The 15,522-nt window shown below is 46.2% G+C and overlaps 1 long non-coding RNA gene across 1 annotated transcript; it reads right to left on the reverse strand.

Moving 5' to 3' along the window:
• Positions 1–2,653: 2,653 nt before the first annotated feature.
• Positions 2,654–14,866, reverse strand: LOC127671873 (uncharacterized). Its single transcript, XR_007974796.1, has 4 exons — positions 14,375–14,866; positions 12,987–13,228; positions 12,571–12,637; positions 2,654–3,037 (listed from the first exon to the last, which is right to left on the reverse strand). It is a non-coding gene; the product is annotated as an uncharacterized LOC127671873 (long non-coding RNA).
• Between the last annotated feature and the right edge of the window lie 656 nt (positions 14,867–15,522).

A 15,522-nucleotide genomic window follows, 5' to 3' on the forward strand; every position in this document is an offset into this window, starting at 1 on the left:
TCCTCCCCATCTTGCTTCTTGGTCATGATGTTTGTGCAGGAATAACAACCTTGACTAAGACAATATGATACAGTTGAAATCCTGAATGAGCAACGGGAAATGATTCCAGAATCTACACACACATACAAATTTCACAATTAAACACGCTTTAAGAAAATCCAGTCTTAGCCGGGCAGTGGTGGCACACGCCTGTAATCCCAGCACTCTGGGAGACAGAGGCAGGCGGATTTCTGAGTTCGAGGCCAGCCTGGTCTACAGAGTGAGTTCCAGGACAGCCAGAACTATACAGAGAAACCCTGTCTTGAAAAAACAGAACAACAAATCCAGTCTTGGGTTAAAGAGATGGCTCAGCAGTTAAGAGCATTGGCTGCTCTTCCAGAGGTCCTGAGTTCAATTCCCAGCAACCACATGGTGGCTCAGAACCATTTGTGATGGGATCAGATGTCCTTTTCTGGAGTGTCTGAAGACAGTGACACTGTACTCACATAAATAGTCTTAGGAAAAGAGACGGCGAGAACGAGATTCATTCCAGTCTTCTTCTCTTTCTTCTCTTTGGAGGGGAAGCTCCAAAATAATGTGATGTAGGACAGAACACTGTGTATACGGTGTGTGATGGGTTCATTTTTTTCTTTCTTTCTTTCGGCTTTTTGGCTTTGGCTTTTTCAAGACAGGGTGTCTCTGTATAACTCTGGCTGTCCTGGAACTCACTCTGTAGACCGCCTCGAACCCAGAAATCCGCCTGCCTCTGCCTCCCAGAGTGCTAGGATTACAGGTGTGCACCACCACAGCCCGGCTATGGGTTCATTTCTTGGTCTTTCCCCAAAAAACAAAACCAGAACCCAAGCGAAACAAACCAACTGCCACAAAGGCTTCTTACACCCCTGCCTCCTTCATGGCTGTCTGACAGTGCTTCCAGATCTTAAATGTAAAAGAAGCTAAGTGACGCTGATGAAGAGGCCCCGATGGATGCACGAGGCAGAAGCAGCCCAAGCATGAGATCTCAGAGAGGAAACACTGGGCCGAGGCCTGCACAGGAGCCTAACCTCAAAGCACGGAAAATACAAAAGCAGGGGAGGGAGGGTCTGGTCCTTCTTTTGCAGACTCTCGAAATCCAAGAGTGGGGGCCTATGTTTTCAAACTCTGAACGGGAATCACTTGACACTCCTAGATGGACCCTGACCTGGGCTTGGACTAAATAAACGTTTTTATAAGAAAAAGACATGGGTTCTCATATTATAAAATATAAAACACCACGAATGTTGTTGACTGATTCTTTTTTCTTATATAATCTAGCAAAGAAGAATTGACCCAAATCTTTTGTTATTCCTAAAAACTATCGATGGAGTTAAAATTATTTTATGGCAGCTGGAAATCTGAGCATGCTATAGAGCTTTGTGTGTGTGTGTGTGTAAATGTGTATATATGTGTGTGTATGTGTGTATATGTGTATGTGTATATATGTGTGTGTATGTGTGTGTGTATATGTATATATGTGTGTGTATGTGTGTATATGTGTGTGTGCTCACACACATGAACATAGCACATGTTCAAGTGGAAGGCAGGGACCAGTGTTGGGCATCTTCTCTCACTCTCAAGTGTATTATTTTAGACAGGCTTCCCACTGAACCCAAGCCGCACCCAGCAGTCAGACTGGCTGGCTAGTAAACTCCAAGGGATCCTTGGGGACTTGAGTGTTTCCTCTCCACCCCCTCAGCACTGAAGTGACAAATGAGGCTGTAGCTCTCCCTGATGTGAGTATGGAGGATCCAAATTTAGGCCTTCAGATTTGTGCAGCAAGCGGTTAGCCTCCCCAAGCCCTCACAGGGCTTCTTAGTTGTATCTTAACAATTTTTCAGATCAGTAGAAACATAGTAACACAATTGGAGTCAGTACCCTGATTTTTTTTTTAAGTAGGAGGAGAAGGGATGGGGGAGGGGAGGCAGAGGCCCCCATCTCAGGGACATGTCACCTGGGGCCTCAGGAAGGAAAACCCAGGGGAGGCACAGCTTCCCCTACCCCAGGCACTCCCACTGTGGTTCAGTCAAAGAACGACCTTGGTCCACCAGGGAGGGCACAAGCCTTGCCTCATATCAGAGGGAACATTCTCTCTGCCAGGAGAGATAGGATGTCCCCAACTCCTACGGCCTTAGAGCTCCTCCTTCCTATCCCAAAACTGTGCATATCTGAATAACAGAGGCTGGGAATCTGTCCGGAAGCTCACAGAATTGACTTTGATTTCATTACAAAAGGGATTCCTGGGCTGAGGGTGAAGTTCAGTTGGTAGAGTTGCCTCTACATGGGAAGCCCTGGGCTCTGCAACCAGTGTAACATAAACCAAGTGTGGGTCTGTCACCAAATCGACACTTGCCTGCATTTGAGCTTGACACACTAGGATCAAAGACTCAAGGTCAGCCTCAGCTACACACCAAAGCTGAGGCCAGCCCAGATTATGAGGACAGAGACAGAGACAGAGACAGAAAGGAGCAGTGGATTTCTGCAAATTTCACATTGTGTGACTAGGTTAGCTCTTACATGTGCGTGTTTGGTTGGGGTGGGTGTTTTGTTATTGTAGGTATTTTTCTTTTTCTTTTTTTTTTCTTTTTTTCTTTTTTTTTTTTTTTTTTGAAACAGGGTTTCTCTGTGCAGCCCTGGCTGTCCTGGAACTCACTCGGTAGACCAGGCTGGCCTAGAACTCAGAAATCCACCTGCTTCTGCCTCCCAAGTGCTGGGATTACAGGCGTGAGCCACCACTGCCCGGCTTGGTATTTTTCATATTTCATTTAAGTAGATGAAGTTTGGCCATCATGTATGTCTCTAAATGACTTTCATGCCTGGGGCCCATAGAGGCTGTACATCTTCTGGAACTGGAGTTACAGACAGTTGTGATCTACCATGTGGATGCTGGGGATGGAACATGAGACCTTAGGAAATGAAGCCAGGGCCACTGAGCAGTCTCTCTAGCTCCAATGTTATTGGTTGGTTGGTTGGTTGGTTGGTTGGTTTCTGCTGTTTTAAGGTAGCATGTTTTGGTGTAGCCCTGCAAGAAATATTAAATATTAGTCTTTTCTATCAAACACTGTCAAACTTGTATTGACAATAATTAAAATCTTTTTATTCCCTTTACCTTAAAAAACTTCTATGTAAACCACTTGTCGCACCCCACCAGATAAAACCTTGTTCACACAAAAGCCCAGCGGTATTTTCCAAGCTGAGGTGAACTAAGTGGCTGACCCCTTCCTGCGTCCTTCATTTGCTTTGTGTTGATTTTTCACAACCACGAATGACTGTGAGGTTGAGGGGGGAAAGACATGGTGACCCCCTGTCAAGAAGAAAGCCAAGGCGGCAAGCTTTGGTTGGGCTGGTGGTCTCTTTCCCTGTGACCTTGAATCTAGTCCTAGCAGCCAAGCCTGGCCTCCGCCTGGCCTCAGGCTCCCAAGTGTTAAGACTACAGGTATGGACCACCATGCTTGCCTCTGATTCTATTTTTATTTGTTTATTTTTGTTTTTTCAAGACAGTTTTTCTGTGTAACAGTCCTGGATGATCTGGCACTCACTTTGTAAACCAGCTGGTTTTATTTTTAGGACGAGCAGGGTGGATTTGATTTATAACAAATAAAAGTAAAAACTTCAGGGTATTTTCACAAGGAACAATGATACCTCAGAGGAGGTTGTACAAACACACAAGCAAACTCGGCATCCACACATAGAACATAAAAGTGGGAGGAAATAGAGCTCATTAGCATTCTGTCACAGGGAGGCAGGGCTCTCGGGACCTTGCCAGAGGGTCTTAGTTACAGTTCTACTGCTGTGAGGAGACACCACAACCAAAGATTTAGTTCATTATCATCATGGCAGGGAGCATGGAGCAGTAGCTAAGAGCTACAACCTGAGATACACACACACACACACACACACACACACACACACACACACACACACGCGCGCGCGCGCGCGCGCGCGAGAGAGAGAGAGAGAGAGAGAGAGAGAGAGAGAGAGAGATTCCTAATCCTTTCAGATAGTACCACAGTTGGGAAGGGTGAGGGGCTAACAAGGCCCCACCCTTTTCTGAAGATCCACAGGCAGCTAATGGTTGTTGGGGGAGGGGAAGACATTTTCTTTGGTGGTATTATTATATAATTATATTATACTATATATTATACACCTATTTCAGTTGCTCAAGCGTCTGTAAGTAACCTTAATTAAACTCACTGGTTGAGCACATCATGAAATGATACAGACATATGTAAGGATTTTCTGAAAAGGACTCCAAATCTGGTGAAAGAGGCCTATGAACTGAAGAACTGGACCACATGACATTAAGAGCTTTATTGCATGGCCAAGGAAGCAATCATCAGAATGAACAGATATAGCCTACTGATTGGGAAAAACATCTTTGCCAATTATGTATCTGACAGATTAATATTTAGAATCTACAAAGAACTCCTTAACTACTAAATACTTAAATACTAAAACTAAACTACCTAATAACTAAGTGGACCAATAAAGAGACAGTTCTCAAAGGAAGATATGCAGCTGCTCAATGAATGTTTGTTTGTTTGTTTGTTTGAAACAAGACTGTCCCTGTGTAGTCCTGGCTATCCTGGAACTCCCCTAACCAGGTCGGCCTCAAACTAACAGAGATCCACCTGCCTCTGTCTCTTGAGTATTGGGATTAAAGGCATGTGCTACTATGCCCAGACCAAGTATTCTATGTCAGAACAGCATAGAGATATTGGCACATCCATGCTTATTGCTGCACTTTGCATAGTAGCCAAGAAAAGCAGTCAGTCCAGGTATTCATCAACCCACGAGTGAGTGAAGAACAGGTCATAGGATACATATATGGAATTTTTGTTCATTTGTTTTTGTTTTATACAAGGGAATTTCAATTGACTATTTAAAAAAATTAAATTATGACATCCAGAGGAAAATGATGGGTGAGGACGGAGATTATTACATTAAGTGAAATAAACCAAACTCTCAGAGAGAGCTATATTGCATGTTTCCTCTCATACCCGAAAACGAGATTTAAACATTAGTGAATGTGTAACATGAATGTGGAAAGGAGACTAGGAAGGGCTGCAGATGGCTCAGTTAGGAATGCACTTGTCATGCAAGCAGGAAGACCTGAGTTCTGATCCCTGACACCCACATGTGTACATGGCATATGCCTATGGTCCTTGCGCTGGGGAAGGACGGAGGGAGGGGTTAAAACGAGCACATTTCAAGAGCCAAGTTGGCCAAACCAATCTGTGAGCTGTGGGTTCAGTAAAAGACCCTGTCACAACAACAACAACAACAACAACAACAACAACTACAACAACAACAACAAGGATAAAAAGCAAAGAGCAACAGGGAAGGCGTCTGACATCAAACCGACTTCTCCATGCACATAAGCACAAATGCACACATACACATATTTTACACACATACAAACAAATATGTTGGTCAATGAGAGGGGCTGAAGGGGGAACGAGAGGGTAATGACGATCTTCTCGGGAAAGCAGGAGACTATTTTCAGAGAGAAGAGGCCAGCAAAGCCAGGCATGGTGGCACATCTTTAATCTCAGGACCCAGCAGGCAAAGGCAGGCAGATCTCTGTGAAGCTGAGGCCAGTCTGGTCTCTGTAGAGAGCACTAGGACAGCCAGGGCCATAAGAGTTCAGGGCTTTTCTAGACTTGCCCTTGTTCTGAAATAATGACAGGAAGACCTGGTATATATTTATTAATAAGCCTCGGGTACTATAGCTGGGCAAATACTAACTCTTCTAACCCAACTGTATGCTGGCCTGGCCTATTTCCCAGCCTACTTTCTAGCCACATCTCCCATGACCTGACATCTTGGTAGTGCCCAGGCCTCCTTCTTCATCTGTGTCCTCAAAGGGAATCCCTCGTGGCTCCTCTCCACCTCGGAACCCCTCACTGGGATCAGAAATCCGGCTTTAACGCTCTTCTCCAGCTATAGCGGATCACCTCTTTGTTAATTAATCAGGGGTGATGGAGAACAATTTTTACCCACCATTGAGGCTGGAGGTGTTTTAATAGTAATGACAATGCCAACATCAGGACTGTAACTAGGTCTCTGGCCACTGTAATCAGCATCTGAATATACAGTGCACAAAACCATCCACCAACACAGGGCTACCTGAGACCCTGTCTCAGAAAACAAACAGACAGACAGACAAAGGTAGTATACGGAGACCTGGGTCTCCAAACCAAACCATGAGATCTCAGGTTTTGGCTCCCCTGCCTGGAACTCTGGGTTCAGGCTGCAAGCTTCCCTTTTTGCTACATTCAGATGTCTTTAAATCCTCATCTGAGAGAAATCTCACCAAACAAAAAGAAAACAACAAAAAACAACCCTGATCACCTACTTTCTAGCCTTCTGGCCTCTTTTGACATGCCCAGCACTTAGTTTGCCTTCATTAGTCACAGTAAATAAAACATTTACTGGGTTTTATTTCCAAATTGAGCACAAGAGACATGAATGCAAGAGCTCAATCTCGGAGAGGTCTAGCACTACCTCAGGGGCACTACCTGCCTAGTGGCAGAAGCCATGTTCCTGTACGGCAGGTACCGAGTAGGTCCTACGTCTAGAGGAGGTTAGGGAGGTGTAGTGAGATAAAGTGAAATGGATTCTACTGTTCCTGTTCAGACGATGGGAACGAAGCTCAGCGAGCAGGGTCCTAGTAAGTTTAACTGTGAATAAAGATAGAGCATGGAGGGTAGAGTTCTGACTGCAGAGCCCAGGTTCTAGCACCCAAGGACCCTTGCTCTGATCACCCTGGAAAGAAGTATGGTACCAGCTGGTAGCTATGAGCATGTATGGTTTGTTTTTGTGGTGCTAGGGATGGAGCCTGGAGCCTCACACAATAGGTGAGCACTCTACCATTGAACTAGACTCCCAGCAATCTGCTACCCCTGCTAACCCACCTAGCAGGGGCTTTCTATGCCGGGGCACCATAGGGGACTGGGGACAGTATGACCTGAGCCTGAACAAGACCAAGATGGTGGGGTGTCTAGGGAAATGGCCATATGAAACAGGCAATAGTTCTTGCCTGCTTCAGTCCAAAAGTTATCTCTTGGGACAACTGACAGAGGAAGGCATTAGAATGGCTGTATTGCTTCTGCTCTGCCAACATGTTTTTCGGGTTGCTTTTCCCAGGGCACAGTGTAGACCATGGACATGTGGAATTCAGAATAGGTCCAGAATAAAAGGGTTTAGAGACATCCATTGTGGCCAGTTCTCTCTTACAGAAGGGGATGTTAAGTAATAGTGAGAGGGAAAGTCTCAGTCTTCATGAGAAAGGGACCATATATTAAGAGTGAATGGGATAGAAAGGGGATGCTCAACAGAAGCATCTCTGTGGGAGTCCCCAAGTGGGAATGTGGGCAGGACCTAGATTTGGATATAGCGAAGGAGGAACACATTTGGTTTTGAACATCACGACCTCTTATTACATTCTCTAGATAGTTTCCTTACGGTCCCATCCCTGGAGTTCTTGGATAGAGCATAAGTGGTTCAGACAGCAGATGGGGGACAGGCCCTCCGTATACCAGAATTCCCTCTGCCTGGGAACTGAATGCATGGATCCACGATCTGAGTAGCCACTGATAAAGCTATGCCAGCCAGGTTGCATCCGTAGGTTTCTATAGGAACTATCTATATGCTCAGATGGAAAGAAGATGGAGGAACTCTCATGGGAGAGATGTAGGGCAGAGATACCAGGTACTGAGATGCAGAATATGGCGAGGAAGTTGCCCCTGGTTATAATTCCTGTAACTGGCCGGGCAGTGGTGGCCCACACCTTTAATCCCAGCACTCGGTAGGCAGAGGCAGGTGGATTTCTGAGTTCGAGGCGACCCTAGTCTACAGAGTGAGTTCCAGGACAGCCAGGGCTACACAGAGAAACCCTGTTTCGAAAAACCAAATCCAAAAAACAAACAAATGAACAAAAAGTTCTTCCCTCAACAAAGTACAAAGTGTAAGGAGAGAGATCCAACTATAGAAAGTTGTCCTCAGACCTTGCTTGACATGCAGGCACATATATCAAATAATTTGTTAAAATAACTTATGAAGATGAGCCAGGATGGCACAAGGTTACAGAGGGAGACCTTGTCTCAAGCGATCAGAGACAGACCCATGCTCAGAAGGAGAGAAGATGGAGGCAAGGGTCTTCAGAGGCAGGGTGAGTGCTGAGCAGTTGTTACCTTGGGAGTGGGACAGGCTCAGCCAAGGAGCCACTTTTGGCTGATTGAAGGCAGGATTGAAAAAGACCCAGTTTCCCTGAGTCCATACTGGACAATATGGGGCACTGCAGCGTGATCTCTGGGCTTCTGTTTGCAGGAAGGTGCTGACTTGGCTTGCAATTTCTTGGAGGAGACAGGTAGTTGGATTCCCTATACCCACAGAGAAGGGGGAAGGTAAGTTTAGGGAAGTCTTGCTGGGGAGCGAGGCTGAGGGTGTGTTCTAGTTTTCTTTCTGTTGCTGTGTCTTTCTGTTGCTGTGATAAAATGCTCGGACCCAAAAGCAACTTAGGAAAGGCTGATACTTTCAAAGTCATTATTGAGGGCAGCTGGGGCAAGAATTCAAGCAGGAAATTGAAGACAGGCCTGCTTGCTCTACCATACAGCATTACCTTTAACCAAGGAACTCACAGCCAACCAGGAACCATGGGAGATGCTGCTTGGCAGTTGACTCCTGAGATCATGGTTAGGTTTTCACCATGAATGGTGCCACACAGTGACATGGGCCCTCCATCAACAATGAAGAAAACCTCTCACAGACAGGTCTACGGGCCAATCTGATGTGGGCTATCCCTCAAGTGAGACTCCCTTCTCAGGTGACTCTAGACCATGTCCAGTTGACAGTTAATGCTAACATAGTGGGATGCCACAGCCTTTCATTCTCACAGTGGTTATCAGCTGGGATTTGGGGTGCTCAAAGTGGATAATCTCCCCAAAGCATTCCACACCAGGAAAGAAATGCCAAGAGGAGGAGGGCTTGGGTGATCAAAGAACAAGGAGGAATGCATCGTTCCTCCCGCTAGCCAAGGCTGAGTCCCTCTCAGCATCTACAGACGGGTGAGGGGGACTGAACCCAGGCCCTCATGTCAATCCCCAGTCTACAGATAAGTTCTTCCCAAATGCTAAGGGCATTTATATACGTGTGCAGCTCTCCGGAACTCCTCTTGCCTCCAGCTCTTGCTATCTTCCCTTTCCTAGACTCACTTAGCTCTGTCTGTTGGCCCCTCATACCACAGAAACAGCTCTCTCCCAAGTCACTGTGATGGCCCAAAGACCTTGTCCATTTCCCCCCTGCTTGACTGCTCACGAAGATGGCAACCCTCCAATGCTCAGCTGCGGGACGCCCCTACCCTAAGCTTGGGCTGCTCCTCTCCCAGCTGGAGCCTAGAGTTCAGGGGCAGCTTTTTCTGGTTCTGGCTCAGCTCTTTGCCACCTTCCCCAAGGCAGCAGCTCCCTTAGCCACTGGTCGTGCTGTCCCCAGTTTCCAAAGTCTCTTGGAGTTTCAGGTTAGTGGGGACTATTGGACATCTTTACTTGGGGGAATCATATGTACCTTCCCCAGCCAAATAGAACTCACTACTTATATTAGTCAGGCCCAGACATTGAACATGCATTGTCAGGCTTGGTAGCAAGCATCTTACCTGCTGAGCTACCTGGCCAACACAAAATAATGATATTTAATCATCATATCCATTTAATATTTACATTTCTCCTGTTTGCTTTATGCAAAAAGTTGGTGATGAGGGGTTTGGATTAGTTCTCCTACGGGGTGGCTCTAGGAGTTTGTGCTGGGCAGACAAGCGCGGTGCCATCGCTTGCCAGCTGCTGTGCGAATGCTTTGAGACAGGCCTAAACTCTAGAGACATACATACATATATACACATACATACACGCATGCACACACGTATGCTAGTCTAGAATGCCAAAGATGTAGGCTCTAGTGCCAGTAAAGGAATGGACTTGCCAGCAAGAATATGAGAGAGCAAGCAGGCAGGGTGAGGGAGGGAGAGAGAGAAGAAGAGAGGGAGGGGGGAAAGGGGGGAAGGGGAAAGGGGAGGGGGGAGAGGGGGAAGAGGGAGAGGGGGAAGGGGAGGGGAGAAGAGGGGGAAGAGGGAGAGGGGGAAGGGTAGGGGAGGAGAGGAGGGAGAGGGAAAGGGAGGGGGAGGTAGAGGGGGAGGGGGAGAGGGAAAGGGGAGGGGGAGGTGGAGAGGGAGGGAGAGGGAAAGGGGAGGTGGAGAGGGAGGGAGAGGGAAAGAGGGAGGGGGAGGGGAGGTGGAGAGGGAGGGAGAGGTGAGGTGGAGAGGGAGGGAGAGGGGGAAGGGAGGGGGGAAGGGAGAGAGGGAGAGAGGGAGAGAGGGAGGGAGGGAGGGAGGGAGGGAGAGAGGGAGAGAGGGAGGGAGAGAGAGAGAGAGAGAGAGAGAGAGCGCACAAGCTTTCTTCTTCCATGTCCTTTATACCGCGGCTAACAGGTGTAGCCTGGATTAAAGGCAGATTTTCCCACCTCAAGACATATAGATTAAAAGTGACTTTTCCTGCTTTAAAAGATTTAATTAAAAAAAAAATCCCTCACAGGTGTGCCCAGTCCCCTGGGCTTACATTGACATCTAAGCCATCACACCACCTCAGTCTGTCCCCAGACTTATTGGTAGAAAGGCAGCAGGAAGATCCTTCCCTTCAGTAGTGCATGCTGCTGTGGTGTGCTGCAATCTTAGCACTTGGGAGGCTGAAGCAGGAAGACTGCTCATTTAAGGCCAGCCTGGGCTACACAGAGTGTCCCAGGCTAGGGTGGGCTGCATAGAGAGGCCTGAACCTCTCATCTCTCACTAGCTGTCCATCAACTGCTGAATTCTGATGATCTTTCTCTTCTCCCTTCTGTGTGTGTGTGTGTGTGTGTGTGTCCTGTATTTGGAGACAGGGTCTTACTACATAGCCCAGGCTAGGTCTAGCTTCCAACTCTCCATCCTCTTGCCTCAATACTGAGATCACAGGTGCACACCAAGACAGCTTCAGGGCAGTCTTTTCAAACTGTTTGATAGTCTGATATCCACCACCCCCTCCTCCCTCCCTCCCTCTCTTCTCTCTCTCTCTCTCTCTCTGTGTATGTGTGTGTGTGTGTGGTGTGTGTGTGTGTTTTGAGAATTAAACTCAAGCTTCACATAGACAAATCGAGCAAGGTCCAAACCTGGGTTCATGCCTCCCCACTTTTTCTACTTTGGGAACTGTCTGTTCAGTTACAGGCCATGGACCATTGCACATTACAGTTGGTCCCTCAGAGATTACCTGGTCAGCAATGCTTCCAAAGCATGACTCGGGGCTAGGGTTGCAGCCCAGGGGGAACAGGCTTCTGTAAATCTGCAACAAAGCGAAAGCAAGCCATACAACACTTGGGTTCACTTCTTTGTCATTGATCAAGTATTAGATTGTGGACAAAAGGTTGACCTCTTTACCTTTCAGTACGTTGCTGGGTGTAGTGCACATGCCCTTAACTGAAGCATTTGGGAGGAAGAGAAAGGCCTAACAGGAGTTCACAGCCAGCCACGGTTACAGAGTAAGGCCACCCTGGACTGCATTAGACAGTGTTTAAACAAACAAACCAGCTGGGCAATGGTGGTGCATGCCTTTAATCCCAGCACTTGGGAGACAGAGGTGGGCGGATTTCTGAATTCGAAGCCAGCCTGGTCTACAGAGTGAGTTCCAGGACAACCAGGACTATACAGAGAAACCCTGTCTCGAAAATAACAAAAAAACAAAACAAAAGCCAAAACAAAAAACTCAAAGCAAATAAACAAACTAACAGGGCCTGTAAAGATGGCTCACCAGGTAAGAGCACTTGCTGCTCCTGGAGAGACCTAGGTTCTAAGTGCACACACAGAGTAGCTCCAGTTATGGGTTGAGATACCAGACAACTTCTGGTACCCATGTGAGTTCTCTTTTGGCTCTCTGAGCACCAGGCATGCCACGGTACACATCCAAACACCAAACACGAAAGCACAACACTCACAAACACAAAATGAAGTCCTTAAAACATGAAAGAGTCCAGAGATTTTGCTTAGTGGTAAAGCACAAGACTAGCAAACAAGGTCGTGGGTTCAGTCCTCAGCTCAATAAACAAACAAATAACCCAGCAAACAAAAATTCAATTCAGTGTGTCATTGCTTGCATACAAAACCAGAGCTCTACTACAAGCCTCAGCTTCATGATCCAGGAAAAGTCATGATTAACTCAGCCCCCTTACACTGGGACAGAAGGCAGGGATGAGACTACATAGTATTTTTAGTTCAAGTTGGCTAATTAAAAACAAATACCCAGGGCCATGGTGGAACTCAGTGCTACAGATCTTGGCTAGCAAGTATTCCCCCTGCCTTCGTGCCTAGATTCCCCCAGCACTTGAGAAGCTGAGGCAGGAATGAGAATTTGAGTTCCACCTGGGCAACACAGGAGAGCTGTGCGTGAAGCAAACGAGACAAACAGACGGGCTGGGCTAGGGCACTTGACTGGCCCTTAGGCTCGTGCTGAATCCCTCTGGGGAGGGGAAGTAACTCACCTCGGGTAACTCAGGAAGCTAGTGGTAGAGTCCAGGTAGGAAGTGGGTTTCTGGTTGTTTCAGAGGGCTTTAAAAAACAAAATGACACAATATTGCAATTACTTCTTTGAGAATATTAAACAGGTATTTAGTGTATTTTTATCATATTTATCCCTACCTCCTACACCCTGCCCAATTTTATATTGTCCGGTGTGTGTCATTGTCATCCCCTCTGTCTGTCTCTCTCTCTCCCCCACAGAGTCTCACTATATAGCTTTGGCTGTCCTGGCACCAGGCTGGATGAACTCACAGAGATCTGATTGCTTCTGCCTAAATGTAAGTGCTGAGCTCAGGGCATGAGGGCATGAGCCACTACGCCTGCTTTTTTTGTTTTCGTTTTTTCCACAGATTTCAGTTCCATCTGCCTGTATACTCACAGAGGAGGCATCCACTGGAGCCCAGTGAACCTACAAAACGCTCTCCAAACTCCAGCAGCCATCAACTGTCACATAAGCTCCTCAGGCAGGGCTAGGAGCTGGTGAGCCTCCTTCTCATTCTCTTGGTGGCATTTTTTGCAATATGTCTCTTGGAAATCTTTTGGCCCAGGGATGTCACAGCTTTGGATAGGGAGAAGTCCCAAAGTAGTCAAAACTGCCAAAAATTGAAGTGACTCAGTTATCTGGAAAAAGAAGGGGGAGGAGGGGAGGGTCTGAAAATACCATCATAGAAAAATAGAGATTTTTGCTCTGCTCTCTTCAAAGTATCTCTCTCCATGTATATTTTTTAAACAGTCTGCACAGATCTAAAAACCGCTTTATCATATACCTGTGTTTTGTTCCCTGACTTTCCAAGCCCATAAAACAACACAAGTTTGTGATTTTTCTCTTCAGTTTTTTAAATGTTTCTAACTATGATAAAAATTACCATATCAAAAATTACCTCTTAGCTGGACAGTGGTGGCGCACGCCTGTAATCCCAGCACTCTGGGAGGCAGAGGCAGAGCGGATTTCTGAATTCGAGGCCAGCCTGGTTTACAGAGTGAGTTCCAGGACAGCCGGGGCTACACAGAGAAACCCTATCTTGAAAAAACCAAATCCAAAAAAAATAAATGCTTCTTATATCTAAATCCTCCATTCCCAAAATTACTATTTTAAAAAAATTTTTTAATTTTGGGCTAGAAAGATGGCGCAGCAGTTAAGAGCACTGACTGCTGCTCTTCCAGAGGTCCTGAGTTCAATTCTCAGCAACCACAGGGTGGCTCACAACCACCTGTAAAGGGATCCGATGTCCTCTTCTGGTGTGTCTGAAAACAGCTACAGTGTCATATAAATAAAATAAATGAATGTTTTTAAAAGATTTAATTTGTTGCTTTTAACACCAAGTTTTTCTGTTGTATTTTACTCTATCACCAGGATATTTTGTGAAAGTCGGACAGAGAGGATGGGAAGAAGGCTGAGAATCAGTCAGGTGAGCTTGTTTGCTGGCTAGGATGTCCTGTTCTTACGGATATTTGAGAGCAAACATTCATAATTGCTGAGTTAGAAGGTGACCCTCAGTAGATCCTTTATGAAGGTCTTCTCAGCGTTTCTAGAAAAGACAAGAACCACCCAGCCTAGATACATAGTCTAAGGACTTTGACCTCCAGGGCATTGTTGGTTCATTTTTTATGGCTGTCAAATTTTAGGAGTGAGGGTATAGCCTCAGAGGAGAGTGGGCAGTGGGCTTAAGGGTCTCCTCTAGGAGGCCCCGTTTATATTGGTAAACCAGCAGCTAGGCAAAGAGAGGCTGAAGTAGGGCAAAGCAAGTCAGCTTTATTTCAGCTTACCTTCAGTTTGGGGGCAATTGAAGCTTGAGCTGGTTGTCGAATTACAGAATTGAGCTGAGGTAGTTGACTTGTATGTCCCCCTCCCCCTTCTCCAGAAGAGTCCCTTAGTCTGTCGTTCAGGACGGCTTGGGACTACGGAGTGCCGGGCTGACAGGCATTATGTTCAGCTTTGTCTTTCTTCTTTAACAAACAACAAAAGAAAACAAACCTACAAAACAAAACAATCCCCAAATTGCTAAATTCCATAAATAAAATCGATAAAAAGTTCCAGATTGGGGGGGAGGGGAGGGACTGGAGAGGAACAATTTTTGCTGTTTTTACAGAGGAGCAGGGGTGGGTTTCCAACACTCATAGGGCAGCTTACAACTTTACAGCTGTGACTTTCATCTCAACCCCGGGGGAGCCAATGCCTTCCTGGGTACCAGACACACACCCACTTGGTGAACACATATGTAGGCAATCGCTCACTTTTTTTTTTTTTTTTTTTTAAATCTAGGGGTTGGAAAGATGGCTCAGAGATTACAAGCACTGGCTGCTTTTCCAGAGGACCCACCGGGTGGCTCAGGGCCATCTGTAACTCCACCTCCAGAGGAACAGAGATATTCTCTTCTGACCTCTTAGGACACTGTATACACATGGTTCATAGATTTACTTGTAAGCAAGCACCCATATACGTAAAATAAATAAAAGTCTTTAACGCATCTCTTTAAAGTTCAAATAGTATTGGTGTGAGGCTTACACCTAGTTTTGGCAGATTGCAAAGAGCTCAAGGTCAATTTATCCATCATAACATGTTTTAGGCTAGCCTGGACTACTGAATGAGTTAACTGAATGAGACCTTGTCTCAAAACTCAAACAAAGATCCTACAAGATAGGACACAGTGGATAACATAGCCTTTTATCCGAGAAGCAAAGGGCATTGGCATCGTTGAGAATGGCCAAGAGCGGGAGAACTTCAGTTTTTATATTTCTGCAAAGCGTCCCTGCTTCAAAAGACAAATGGAAAACAAACTTAAAAAGAGATAGGACTAGGTAGCCATCTGGGAGACTACATTCTCCAGCATGCATTGCTGCTCTAGGGCGCACACAGTGATGGAAGATATCACATTACTTTTGCGACAGGAATAGGCGGGGCGTGCGACTACATA

This window comes from Apodemus sylvaticus, chromosome 21 (assembly GCF_947179515.1).
Source record: "Apodemus sylvaticus chromosome 21, mApoSyl1.1, whole genome shotgun sequence".
In the NCBI taxonomy this organism is placed as follows: Eukaryota; Metazoa; Chordata; class Mammalia; order Rodentia; family Muridae; genus Apodemus; species Apodemus sylvaticus.